Here is a 14,387-nt window from a genome sequence, read left to right as displayed (position 1 = left end):
TGTGGAGGTAAGGAGCTGCTACGTAAGAATTCAAGGAACAGCTTGAAAAGGAGGATAGAGATGGGAGAAGCCGCAGGGGAGAAATTCATACATTTAAGGCTGTATTCTTTTTTCCCTACATTTTGATACCAACTTCGCTTCTTCCAATGGCATCACACAGGGCCAAGGAAAGAGGCATGAAAGCGGAACAACAATTGGGGAGAAACAACTTCACGTTGTCCCTGCCACACAACTGTAATGGAACCTGTCCATTAGATGGTATGACATAACCAGCCATGAAACATGTCGGTCATCTGAACAACCAGATTTTTTATGGAGGTTGTTAAGCATTCATCATCATGATGCAAACCAATAGTTTCCTATGGGCATGGTTTTGCTTTAAAACAAAGGTCAGGGCTGGTTTTTGGCAACAGCATCTTAAAATGCAGTCAGGTGTGGCCAAATGTGCAAAGTTTGGTCATGTGACCATGGAAAAGACCCAACCATCAGAATTTCAAATCCACATTTTAAGTTCTCTTTTCGTGTCAGTCTTAACTTTCATTGGTTGCTTACTTGGAGTACAAGTTATCCTTCTTCATTGTTCTGTTCAGTTTATAGGAAGGCCCTTCCAGAGGAAAGATCGACCGTTTATGGAAAAAGTCTTTTTTGCTCTGAAGGTCCTTCTAAATGACAACAGCAGCGTAATCTGGAATTGCGGCATCAGAGGAATCAGCAATGCAGCCCCGAATCTCCCCCGGAAGGTAAGCTTGGACAGAACAAGTAACTTCTTAAATGAATTTGGTTTAAGGTTTCATACTTTTTTTATGGCCTTATGCCAAGATTTTATTCATTAGAATTGATGAGGCAATAAGGCAACTAATAAAATTGGTTTTCCTCCTTTCAGGTCAAAGAGGAGCTGATTTTGAAGGTTTGCTTGAATATTCTTCTAAGAGATTCACATCCAAACATCTGGCAAGAGCAATGGATGGGATCCTAAACATTTCTCCAGCTCTTCTTCCATGGGAAGTTCCACTGCCATCTGTACATCACGAGGCCAACCTGCAGATTGGAGAAATTAGATGACCAGTCAGTGAATGCATGGCCCAGTCCAGAAGAATGAATGCCCATTCAATTCTACTCTATTCTTATTAAGAGTTTTATTTACTTCATTAAGACAACAAAGTAAAAAAGGAGTAGTGTTATACATAAAAGAAAAACTAAAACCTAAACCAATATTTATACATGAAGATGGAAGGATTTTGATGGTGAAGTAAGAATGAACTTTAAACAAATACTCTTAATAGCTTTATATGTACCAAATGATAAACAGAAAGAATTTTATGGGAAACTACATAAAAAAATAGAATTGGAATATGAAAATATATGTATAATGGGTGATTTCAATGCGGTAACTGATGTGGACTTGGGCTATAAAATGACAAAAGTAAATAAGAAACCCAGGAAAACTCTCCTGAAGACTTTTTTCAAAATGACAGAGGAATTAGTGTACAAGATGTATGGAGAAATAGCCATTTGAAAGAAAAACAATATACTTTTTATTCAAATAGACAATTGTTCATGGTCCAGAATAGATACGATATGGATGTCGACAGACTTAACAGACAATGTACAAGAAATAAATATTGATTCAAATCTTTGGGGGAACCATAATCCGAAAACATGTTTAAAGGTGAAAAAAAACCCGCTCTTATTATGTGAAGCTTATGGCTTCACCACAGGGGACCCTGGCATCCCCCCCTAAACGCCTCACCCCATTTCAGGGTAAGAACAGAGTGGGAAGGGACCCGGGAGGTCATCCAGTCCACCCCCTTGAACAAGCAGGAGGCTCCACTTACATCATTCCAGGCCAATGTCCATCTACGTTTTTCAGCCACGGAGGGTCCTTCTCCCCTCGCAGCCTCTGATCAGGCAGGAAGGCATTCCCCATAGCTTTCTCCCCCGTTCCTCCAGGAGGAAGAAAAACCCACCTGTTGAACAATCGCCTGCCCCAACCAATCGGAGAAGCGACAGGAGCCTGAGAGGGAAGGAGCTGAGGCTACTCCTAGCAACGGAAACCGGGCAGCAGCTGCCAGAAGACCTTTCTTCATCCCCGCCATGGGCCCTGAAGGCTGGGGGAGGCCTCCAGGGGTTGGAGGAGCCCCTCACTTGGCCCCACTGCCGCTGCCTCGCCCTTCACCTGCTCTTCACCTGCCTCTTTCCCCTCAGTGACGAAACAGTAGGAAAAATGAGTGGGAAAAAGAGAGGCGCATGCGCACTCAACCGGCCGGCCTTTAACCGCCTGGTGGTGCCAGTTAGCAATAGGAAGAAGACAAAATGGAAGAAGCGACACTTGCTCTGAGGGGCTCTTTATTAGCGCCTGATAGGTGAAGCCTCACAGAGGGAAGCCTCGCAACCAATTTGACAAAACCTCTATTGATTTACCACACAAAATATCCGAGAACATTCAGGCAGACATACTAATGGCATTATTATTTTCTTTCCTTCCCGCATTTGGCCGCTGGAAGGTCTCGGCTGAGTAAATAAAAGTGGGGATGCTTCCTTTACAAAAGCTAAGTTGGGAATGAATCTTTATCATCCTGGCAACAAAATGGATCTCCAAAGGGTTATTTAGATAGTTTTCTTTCTTTTCTTTTTTTTTTTTTCAGATGATGCCTTTGGCCTGGGGTTTTTATTCATTCCTTCTGGAATCTGTTTCTCCTTCCTTTGCCTAAGTTTCATTAGTCAGTGGCTGTTGAAAGCTATTCCAAGCTTTTGGAGTAAAGAACAAAAATCTTGGTAATCTAATCATTTTAGATTAAACGAAGATCTACTTCAGATCTTTGTTTTTGTAATCGATTTGCCATTTATCACAGGTCTTTTACTTTTACAGATCAAGAACAGGCTCAGTCCTCCTTTTGGAGACAAGGTGCCCTTTTCTCCAGTATTTTCCTTGAAAACAGAATTTTAAGCATGGGAAAAAAGCAGAATTTTATTCACAAAATTAATTACTAGTTCATTATATTTATAATCCACCAATGCAGAGTTCTTTGGTTGTTTAAAGGGATTAATAATAATATCTATCAGTTTAGCAGCATACAATAGGGAAATTCATCCGTGGTATCCAATTTTATAAAAAGTTTTTGTGATAGATGCCATAAGTATTTGGTTTATTTTAATAGCAGTTTCTTGAACAATGTGATCATTATTTAAATTATTTCAATCATTTAATTGATCTTTATTTTGCTGATATAATGATGCTGTTAACACCTGAGCACTATTTAATATCAGAAAGCATAACTTTTCACTGTGGATAGATCCCGTTTATGTTCAAACGTGATGCTGATTAGCATAGATGAATTTTGGCACTATATGCTTTTATGAACAAGTCAGCTCCTCTACCAAGGATTAGGGCATGGTATTTTTCTTCCCTGTTTACAGTAAATGTAATAGGAATATTCCCCAAATCAAAGACATGTTAAACATTAATAAATTACATGCGAAACTCCTATTTTGCAAGCTATGGAACTGGATGTACTGAGGTTGGCTTTTGCATGTGAGTCTTCACTGTGGAGTAAGATCATATGCTGCCCCATTTAGCTGAAAAATATACCACTAACCCCAGAACACCCCTCCAAGCAGTCGTAAAATGGGGCAAAATTCACCTAACAAATATCTTGTTTAACAACAGAAATTTTGGGTTCAATTGAGGATTACCTGTATTTGGTCTTGAATCAGAGGGAATTGTTCTTAAAACTCATAAGCTGTTAAAGGGACAAGCCCCAAAGAATCATAGTTGCAGAACTGAGAAATAGTTTAACAGGTATAACAATGAAGAACTAATTATTGACTTTTATATTCTTAGCCTCTAATAAAACATGTCTACATACTCTGCAGTTTTGCATCAGGATTTTTCAAATCTGTGGAGACGTTTTGTAGGAGTGCACCAAATTTGGGCAGAAGGAATGTTGTGGATCTGTTTTTAAGAAGAGACTGAACGGTCTCATGTCTGAAATGGTATAAAATCTGCTACTTGAACAGGGGGCTGGACTAGAAGACCTCCAAGGTCCCTTCCAACTCTATTCTGATTGTAATGTTTCCTAAAATAGGGCCTTCCTATTGAAGATTCTTTATATCCTTCAATCTACCAACTGCTCTCCTTTTTCTCTTCAAAGATACGCTCTTGCAATTACAGGTGAGTGCTCATGCTATGAAATGCACTTTCTTTAGGGCTTAAAAATCTGAATTCTTGCAGCAAAATTAGGAGACAACGAACCCTTTTCACAATAAAAGTTCTGGTTAGAAAACATTCTCCCCCTTGGACAGAGAATGTCTGTTTTTACAGGAGGACAATTCCTAGTCAGGATTTGTCAAGAAACCTGGGAATGGCAGCAAGGGGGATGCTGGGTTTGACACAAATCTTCTTTCACGTGGCAGGGGTAGCTCTGGAAATGTGTGCTAAGTAGGTCTTTTGGGACGACAACATCTGACTGAGAGGACCTGGAGGAACACACCCTGTCTGGTTTGGTGGGACGGGCGTGTCCCCTCAGAGAGAAGCTGTCTTGCAAATACTCACCTATGATTCTAATTATTTTGTCTGCTTCTCCTAATTTGAAATCTATTGATTTTATACTTTTCAAAACCACCATAATGTTAATTATTGATATCCTAGGTCCTGGGACTCTAATGACTCTAGACAGTCACTTATCTGAAATAGTGTAGGTTCTCCTGCTTAAGAAGGGGGCTGGACTGGAAGACCTTCAGGGTCCCTTCCAACTCACTCATTCTATTCTATTTCACCTAGATTCTCTATTGTGAATCATTTGTTTCTCAGTCAGTTGTTGGCCGTTTCTTTTTTAATTTCTCGAAGGCATTTGAGCTTAGAATTCTTGTTTTATATAAAATCAAATCAGGAGTGTTATATTTTATATTTAGTGCTTCCATGACAAGAGGTGGCATCTCAAAGACAGCTTGTTAGAACCACTTGTGTATTTAGAAGCAGGTATGCCACAAGCAGTGTTGATAAAAGCTATCCCTTCACACATACACACGTGAGCTGACTTCCCTACCAAACTGCGAGATGCCCCTGCAAACGTGTACTGCCAAAAGGGCCTTGTAAGCAAAGCTTCACAACCATCTGAATTGAGCCTGACTGGTCAGAGAGAAAGGAATCGGAGAGGCTCAGCAAACCAAGTTATTTACGTTCATTGACCACACGTCAAATATATTAGAGCTGACCTGATGACCTATTAGATAAAATAAATAAAAGGTGAGCCAGGTTTTGATCACAATGCACAGATGATGTCCAGTTATTAAACCTTAACTGGCACACCAATCCATTACATCTCCTAGAGCAGTGATGGCTAACCTTTTTGCCATCACGTGCCAGGAGAGGGGGGTGGCGGGGGAGGTTTGCACACACGTGCCCACACCCATAATTCTATGCGCCCTGCCCTGCGCATGCGTGTGCAACCCCCCCCCCCCGCTCTTGGCATGCGATGGCCAGGTAGGCCCATTTTTCTTTCTTACCTGGCTCCAGATCCTCTCTAGGCATCTGTGGAGGGCGAAAACAGCCTTTCCCACTCCCTGGGAGGCCTGAAAGGGCCCATTTTCCAACTGCCGGTGGGACAGGAAGTGACGCTTTTTGCTGTCCCCAGCCTCTAGGGGCCTCTCTAGGAGTCTCTGGAGGCTGGGGACAGCACAAAAACATCACTTCCTGTCCCACTGGCAGTTGGAAAATGGGCCCTTTCAGGCCTCCTGAGGGCCTCTGAGGGAGTGGGAAAGGCTGTTTTCGCCCTCCACAGATGCCTAGAGAGGATCTGGAGCCAGGTAAGAAAGAAAAACGGGCCTTCTCCACCAACCCCCCAGGCCCTCCGGAGGTAGGAAACAGCCTGTTTCCCTATTTCTGGTGGGCCCAGAAGGCCCGAAAATCAGTTGGCCAGCGTGCGCATGCGCCTCAGAGCTGAGCTGGCGTGCCCACTGATATGGCTATGCGTTCCACAGGTTCGCCATCACGGTCCTAGGATGTATCCGTGAATTCAGCCTTCCTTGGTATGTGATACTGCTGAGCAAGGCAACTGATACAATAACAGATGATGAATTTCCATGAAGAGCAAATTACAAACCTTGAATTATCTGAAGGTATGTACAATAAAGCATGTGAGGAAAACTATTTTTCTCCTAAAGAGCTATTTGGGAGCGTTGGCTATTTTACTTAATGTAAAATGTAAGTCATTAATGAGATAGCAGTGATTGTTTCTCCCTCATCAGTGCTGAATGCAGTGGTCTTCCCATTGAGGACAGTGTCAGCATCTGTATAGCATCTGTATAAAAAGGACCTTCACACACCCCATTGAGAATGGGAAGGGACAATCTGACAAAGTATTTCCATTTTCCTTCCACCAATTTATGTATACTTTTCATAGGAATTATCTAGAAATTAATGGGGAGTTTTATTCATTGCAGAGATTACTGTCATGTATACTTAAATCTAGATTCTATTGAATTTAATTGCTTTCCTAATTAATCTTTCTCTTATATAGAACATTCTAAGGGAGACACCAACATGTCACCATGAGACAATAAATTGCCAAAATGCAGTGAAGGCTATCGCTCTTTTGTGGTGAGCATTTCTTTCATATTTCTGTGCTTTTCAAAAATGTTTAATGATGTTGTACTAATGTGCTAAGCCTGAAGCAATATCTAATGTGTACTTATGAAAAGAATAAGAACTTGAAACTTTAAGTGGAAAATAAGGAACAATAAGGAAGAAGTAAAAGGGACCCGCAGGTTCTCAGTTCAGTAAATAGAGGTTTGCCTATAACTCAGTGAATACACATTTTAACATGTAATGAATACATATAATACATATTTTTATTTACATAAGAATAATAACAACAGCTTAGCTTTTTTAAAATGGAAACCAGAAGAAATATACAGAAGACTTAGATGGATAAGAAAGCAGGTATAACAAATGTAACTTAAATTAGTGCAAATGTTTTTGACCTAATATTATTAGTTTTGTTTTCTTATATCCACGGTATCTTTGTTTCATCTAAATGATTTTTTGAAAAAACACAATTCACTGTTGAATGATGGAGTGTGCCAAATTTCATAGTACAGGTAGTGTTCAAGGTACGACAGGTCACTTAAAGGCAGGGCGAAGTAACAAAGACACCCCCCACCCCCCAAAAGCCATGAACATAAAGCCTACAGAGGGCTAAATAATTCTGCTCGATTCCCAAACTTGGAAGTGCATGAGAGGGGCAACAGAGGGTGAAATACGCAGGTTGACCCCGCAAATTCCTATGTCAGCAGTAAATTTGCATGACGATACTGTGATGCCTGTTTTATCATTCTTTATCAGATGCCTTTCTTCCTAAATGCATATCATTCCAAACTAACAGACAAACTTGCTTTTTTCTGCTAGGATTTACGAGGGTCTACAAAAGGAAAAGGAACTTGGGATATTGGATTTGTGCATCTCCAGCCTCATAAAGTTTCATCCGTGCAATTCTCTTGAACATCAGGCAAAGTCTGCAGAAAAATTCATAGGACAGGTTGGTAGTAGATATTAAATATTTCTCTTGTTTTAAAGACCACAATTTCAGGGAAAAAATACGTAAAAATACTGCATGATAAAGATTCCTTGCACGTTATATTGGAATATCATCATGGATTTCCAATGGTATGTGCATGGAAAGTGTTTATTTGTTTAATCAATTTATAGGCCTCCCATCTTATATACATGGCTCTAGACATAGATGGATAAAAAACCAGGTATAACAAATTTAACTGAAATTAGTGCAAATGTTTTTGACCTAATGTCATTAATTTTGGTTTCTTATTTCCACAGTATCTTTGTTTGATCTAAATGATTTTTTTTAAAAAAAATATAATTCAATATTGAAAGAGTACAGATAGTCCTCAAGGTACGACAGATCACTTAATGGCAATTCAAAGTTACAAACAAACACCCCCCACACACACAAGCCACATATGACCCTTTTGCAAAGTTACAAATTCTACAGAGCTGACCGTCATTTGTCCTTAGGACCAATTGCAGAGACGCTGCAGCATGCCCACTTATCTATCTTCCCCCCCGCCCCCCCCATACCCAGCCCTACCAGGTGCCTAAAGACCCTGGGCCTGCTTTGCTCCCCACCTGAACGGACTTCTGGGCAAAGCAGACCTCTCCCCTCCCTGCCAGCTTCCCTCTGCCTTTTGAAATCTCAGCTAGCTCTGCTGACAATGGAGAACAGAAACCATGCAGAAAGCTAAATAATTCCGCTCGATTCCCAAACATGGAAGTCCATGAGAGCGGCAAGAGAGGGTGAAATATACAGGTTGACCCTGCAAGCTCCTATGTAAGCAGTAAATTTGCATGATGATACTATGATGCATGTTTTAGTATTCTTTATCAGATGCCTTTGTTCCAAACTAACTAACTTTTTCTGTAGGGTTTCGCTTACAACGCTGGAATTTGCAGAAAGGGCCGTGCAGTAGAGGTCTTTCTACTTCTTGAGAAATATGAACACTGGATCGATCAGCTCCAGACTGAACGGAATTCAGTGGAGGGCAGAGAGGTAAGATCAGCTTAATGTACTGTAAGTCTTGAGGAAAATAGATGCTTATACAGTGCACTCCCCAGCTTTGGAACTCATCTGAACAGACCCTCAATTTTTAATTCTAGAAGCATGATACCTTGCAAGAAGTGGGGGGGGGGGGAGTATTGAGTGCTTGCTTTACAATCTCAATTTCCAAGATCCAGCTGAGAAGCTTGTTGATCCTTGGCTATTATGTTCTGCCTCTTCTTGCTCAATAGAAGGTTATTGCATCATTTTTTGCAAGAATTCATGAAAACTATTCAAATTCTTAAAATTGTGATGACTTTTCAGAGTGGAAACATTAAGACAGACAGAGAGAGAGAGAGAGAGGGAGGGAGGGAGGGAGGGAGGGAGGGAGGGAGGAAGGGAGAGAGAGAGAGATGAGAGATGATATATAGATAGCTAGATTAGCTGGATGGATAGATAAATAGATGGATGGATAGATAGATAGATAGATAGATAGATAGATAGATAGATAGATAGATAGATAGATAGATGGATGATGGGGGATGGGTGGGTGGATGATAGACAGACAGAATTTAGCAATAGCACCTGGACTTATATGCCACTTCACAGTGCTTTTAAAGCCCGCTCTAAGCGGTATACAGAGTCAGCCTCTTCCCCCCCCAACAATCTGGGTCCTTATTTTACTGACCTCGGAAGGAGGGAAGGCTGAGTCAACCTTGAACCTGGTAAAATTCGAACTGCCAAATTGCAGGCAGCCAGTAATCAGCAGAAGTAGCCTGCAGTACCACACACTAACCACTGCGCCACTGTGTGAAACCTAGTCCTAAATCCCATTTTTTAGTGTCCTTGTAACTTTGAGCAGTCATTAAATGAATAGTTGATGACTAGCGGTAAACTACTTTCAATTGGCGGTGATTGGAAGCAGCTTACGACCCGAAGTAAATGAATACCTTATATATCTGGAAATTCCAAAATTACAAACTCAAATTCTGATATATTTTTTTTTATTATTTTTTTTACAGAATTTATCTGAGGGAAGATTTGTAAGATTATGCCACCATCTGCTGGAAGAATTTGGAAAAACTTGGCAGAAAGTGGATAACGAAAACAAAAGGAAACCCAGGCCAGCATGGAGTAAGGTAGTCCTCGACAGTGGAACAGCTTGCCACCAGAAATCATGGGCACTCCATCACTGGAGGCTTTTAAGAAGAGACTAGACTAGTGTTGGCAAATCTTTTCGGCACCGAGTGCCAAAATGGCAAAACCCAGAAAATCTTCCAGCCACCTGATCTGCCAGGTGCAGACGCCCTCTATAAATGGGACAAAACATCATCACCAAACTGTGACTGCGGGCCCCAAAAACAATCTATCTGACATATACAGGTAGTCCTCGACTTACAACAACTGAACCCAAAATTTCTGTTGCTAAGCGAGACAGCCATTCAGTGAATTTTGCTCCACTTTATGATCTTTCTTGCTATGGTTAGTAAGTGAATTGGTGCAGTTGTTAAGTTAGTAACAGAATTGTTAAATGAACTTGGCTTCCACATTGCTTTTGCTTGTCAGAAGGTCGCAAAGAGGGGGGGTGTCACATGATCCCGGGACGCTGTAACCATCATAATATGAACAAGTTGCCAAGCACCTGAATTTTACCACGTGACCATTGGGATGCTTAATATCTTAATATATTTCTGTTTGAAATGGTGCGGAGTGGTGCGGTGGCCTAGAAGTGAAGCTCTTGCCTCAAAATCAGGAGGCTGTGAGTTCGATCCTAGGTAGAGGCAGATATTTCTCTCTCAGGGCACAATGAGAATTAATCTGCTGAATAAAACTCCGCATTGGCGACAAGGAGCGTATCCGGCCATTAAACTCTCTGCTAGCTCCATTCAGTTGCCCAGACTCCACCCCACAAGGGATTGTGGGGTCGTTAAAAGATGATGATGGTGATTTCTGTTTGAAATGGTTGGACTGGGCCTTCCCTGAGCAGAGGGTGAGTTTGGATAGCCTCAAGAGGTCTTCCAAAGCTAGGATTCTATAACCCTGCTTGGCATTTGTTCTTTAATGTCAACTGGAATGGATCCAGGAAAAGATGAGGAATATCCAAAAAGACTGATTTGGATGACTGACCACCCCAGCCACTGGCAAGAAATCCTGAGGTTCATCGTTCAAATTTTGGATTGCTGCTAATTCCCCACTTCTGTGTTTTTCCTGAGCTGCTGTCTTCTGGTATCTTGGACTACCACCTCCATTGTCCCCAGTCAAGTCCAGATGTGATGCCTGAAGGCAACATTTTTATTTATTTACTTATATCCCGCCTTTATTCTTTTTACAAATAATTCAAAGCGGAGAATATATCTAACATCCCTGTACCATCCCCTTCCTCTTTTCCTCAAAACAACAACCCTGCTAGGTGAGGTGAGGTGGGCTGAGAGAGAGAGAGTGACTGGCCCAAAGTCACCTGTGAGGCTTTCATGGCTTAAGGTAGGACTTGAACTTCTCCTGGTGCCTTAACCATGGTCAAACTGGCTCTCCAAATGTAGTTTTCATGAAAACAATATGGTTATTTTGTTTTGCCCTTACTTTCTTCTGGAAGGTTTACCCAACTTTATGACAGCCCTTGTAGTCTCCCATTCAGCCCTACCTCTCTTAAAACCAGCCTAAGTCTTGTCACCACGACAACAAAGTTTCACCCATTCTCGTCTTTGTTTTCTACAAAATCTCCTATATCCCTTTTGCTCCAAACCCTACATTTTCTTACTTCTTCAATATCCATGCCACATTCCTCCAGGAAAGAGTTCAGCAGCAATCCTGCAGCCTGAGAAATGTTGTTATTTTCAATTGTGAGAGCTTCAAGGGTTTTCAGGATCAGGTCTGTGACCGGAGGGGGTGTGAGATACTCAGCAAAGGCTTGGAAATTAGAAAAGGAGACCATGCAGAGATGCATGAGGGTTTTGACTCCCTTCTCCCTCCAAGCCAAGGGGGCCCTTAAGAGCTTTTGAGCCAGATTTGGAGAAAGCACACCATGTACAGAGGCAAGACTTATTCCACATCAGGGGTGTCAAACACAAGGCTCGCAGGTCTCATCTGGCCTACGACGTGGTCAGAACCAGCCCACAGGGCTGTCCTGGAAAATGTAAGGGGCCGGCCTACGTCGCTTTGGCCCGATCTACCCAATGCGGCTTTGGCCCAGTCTACCCAATGCAAAGAGGAAACATGCCAGCAGCTTGGGGAGTGGTGTCAAGCTAGTCACGCCCACCCAGTGCCCCCCCCCCGAGGGCAACCACAGCCCTGATGTGGCACTGAATGAAGTTGAGTTTGACACCCCTGTTCCATGTCAACCATCACGTGATATTCGGATGTGGGTCAAAGAAGACAACATGGCAGCTGCAATTGCCTGCTCCTAGACATTATGCGGGACGGATGTCCAAACTCCAGCCTTTGGAACATGTCGTCCCCACTGTTATATTGACCTTTTTTGACTATTTCCAGGTCATGAGGAAGACTGAAAGGAAGATCAACAAGAAGCAAGGCAAAATGCTGAACTAAAACATACCTTAGCCATTTTAGGAATATTGTTGTAAAATAAGGCTCAGCCCGAAATTAAGAAATCTTCCCTGAGCCATTGGACATTATTCCCCTTCTTATTTTTTGGCTTCTTATTCATCTCTTTAGCTTTGTAGGGAGGAAAAAAACCAGAAGTCTTTAATCTTCAAAGCTTCTGAACTTTCTCTGACTAACCGCTGGTGTAGCAGTTCCAGTAGAAGAGAACATTTGTAGCTCAGGGTTGAAATGAGGGCTCCTTGGTTCTCTCTGAGCTTAGTGGTTTTCTTGCAGAAGTTTCATTGCCCAACTAGGTAACATCATCAGTGATGATGACCATCAATACTGACGGGGCAGAACACTCGTATAGAAACACAGAGAAAAGCTTCCTCCCTTCTAGTACTGATGACGTTACCTAGTTGGGTCATGAAATGTCTGCAAGAAAACAACAAAGTTCAGAGAGCACCAAGGATTCCACAGTCTTCCTCCTCCTCCTCCCTCCTCCCTCCTCCCCATCTCCCTCTTCTTCTCTCTCCCCACTTAATAAGGAAATAAACATTTTTTTGAACTGTGCAATTTTTGCGATTCAGTGCAGCTTCTGCTTTCAGAGCTGAGTTTGCTTCAGTTGCTTTATGCACCAGCAGCTTTTTAATTTTCCAGTAGTAGATAGTGAAAAAAGAAAATAGAAAAAGAAAAGGGAAAGAAAGAGGATAAAGAAATGACTTCTGAACATATAAATGCATTTATATTTTGCCCTGCCATCTCCCTGCTCTCAAGTGACATCATAACTTCCTTTTTCCACAAACTGCCATTTCTAATCCTCAAACCCACCAATCAGCAAGGTTTCTAGTCCTCATGGTGGCATGGAACTTCTGCTGTTCCTGAGAGAGCAAAAACCCAAGAAGAATCCCTCTAGTCAGTTTAGTCTACTGGTTAAGGCATCAGGCCACAAACCGGGAGCTGGTGATTTCTAGTCTCACCTTTGGCATGAAAGCCACCTGGGTGACTTTGGGCCAATCATTAGGAGACAGAGAGTTCCAGTCCTGCCTTAATCAGGATAGCCAGTCGGGTGAGAGTTGAGAGTTCTAGTCCTGCCTTAGGCTTGAAAGCCGACTGGGTGACATTGGGCCAATCATCAGGAAATTGGGACTTCTATACTCTAATGTGGAACAAAACAAGGCAGCTTGGCTCATACTTACAAGGACGGAGCAGATGTTAGCATACATGCTGGGGAGACTGGCATATATTTCGTGGTCATAGAGGTTGCTCGGGACATCCCCCTAGTTCATGAAGGAGATACAGGATTTGAGGGTGTTCCTGGAGACCTGGGCCAAGGGAGGAAAGATGGAGTCAGATCACCTGCTTCTGATACTGTCCATGTTCTACAGAGAAAACCCAGCCTTCTCCTAACTCAAGAGAGAGGAAAGTTTTAAGCAGAGATCAAACCATCTACTCCCACGTACTGATGCTGTCACCTAGTTGGGTTATGAAAGGTCTGCAAGAAAAGAACCAAGTTCAGAGAGCACTAAGGACCTCACAACATCAGGATGATCCAGAATCTCTCTGCATTATCCAGAGTGTCCATATGATACAACCACATGGCTCTGTGTGAACATGGAGTACAAGTGGTCTCCTTAAGAAGGTAGCATGACAGACCTTAGGTTAGCTTAAGTTACCCGGTCCTTCAACTCACTTCTTTGCTCCGTCCATCTGCCAGCAAAATTATTAGTGGAAGAAGGCTCCGCGGAATATTTTCTTCTATATAACTCCTGTGAACCTCCTTCGCCCTTTTCAGTAGCATCTCCAAAATGGTCATGGCCATATGTTGCAGTTCAGGGTCTTCCTAAGAAGGAAAAGAAACAGGTTTGTCACTCCAGTAGCAGGAAATCTATGTAGCTCAATGCTGAACTTTGAATTTGGGGAGATCTTTGAGGCCACCCAACGGTGGTGAACTCTCCTCCATAAACACCCCTGGTCTTCCTTTCTTTTCTATCCTCCTGTAACTTAACTCTACTCTTTTGTGTCCCACAAATTGAGGAGAGCATGGCTCAAATGACCTCCTTCCGGTATTTACAAAATACTGTCATATCCACTTGGTTAAAAGTCTGGTGACTCTCAAACGTCCACGTCATGGTTTGCCAAAGGTGCCAAAAAGCAAGGACGTCCAGTTGCCTTTTGGGAAAAGCACCTTTGGGACAACAATCACCTGATATTCTCAAGGTCACCTATTCCCAGCTCAGTGTCCATGGAAATGGTCAGTCATCCAGGTCAGGGGTCTCCGACCTTGGCAACATGAAG

General features: G+C 42.3%; 1 long non-coding RNA gene across 1 annotated transcript; it reads right to left on the bottom strand.

Annotated features, from left to right (window-relative positions):
• Window positions 1–6,833: 6,833 nt before the first annotated feature.
• Window positions 6,834–13,896, bottom strand: LOC117662160 (uncharacterized). Its single transcript, XR_004590298.3, has 3 exons — window positions 13,783–13,896; window positions 13,289–13,414; window positions 6,834–7,512 (listed from the first exon to the last, which is right to left on the bottom strand). It is a non-coding gene; the product is annotated as an uncharacterized LOC117662160 (long non-coding RNA).
• Between the last annotated feature and the right edge of the window lie 491 nt (window positions 13,897–14,387).

This window comes from Pantherophis guttatus, chromosome 8 (genome assembly GCF_059756535.1).
Source record: "Pantherophis guttatus breed Tessera chromosome 8, ASM5975653v1, whole genome shotgun sequence".
In the NCBI taxonomy this organism is placed as follows: Eukaryota; Metazoa; Chordata; class Lepidosauria; order Squamata; family Colubridae; genus Pantherophis; species Pantherophis guttatus.
This window is presented reverse-complemented; position numbering and strand designations above follow the sequence as displayed.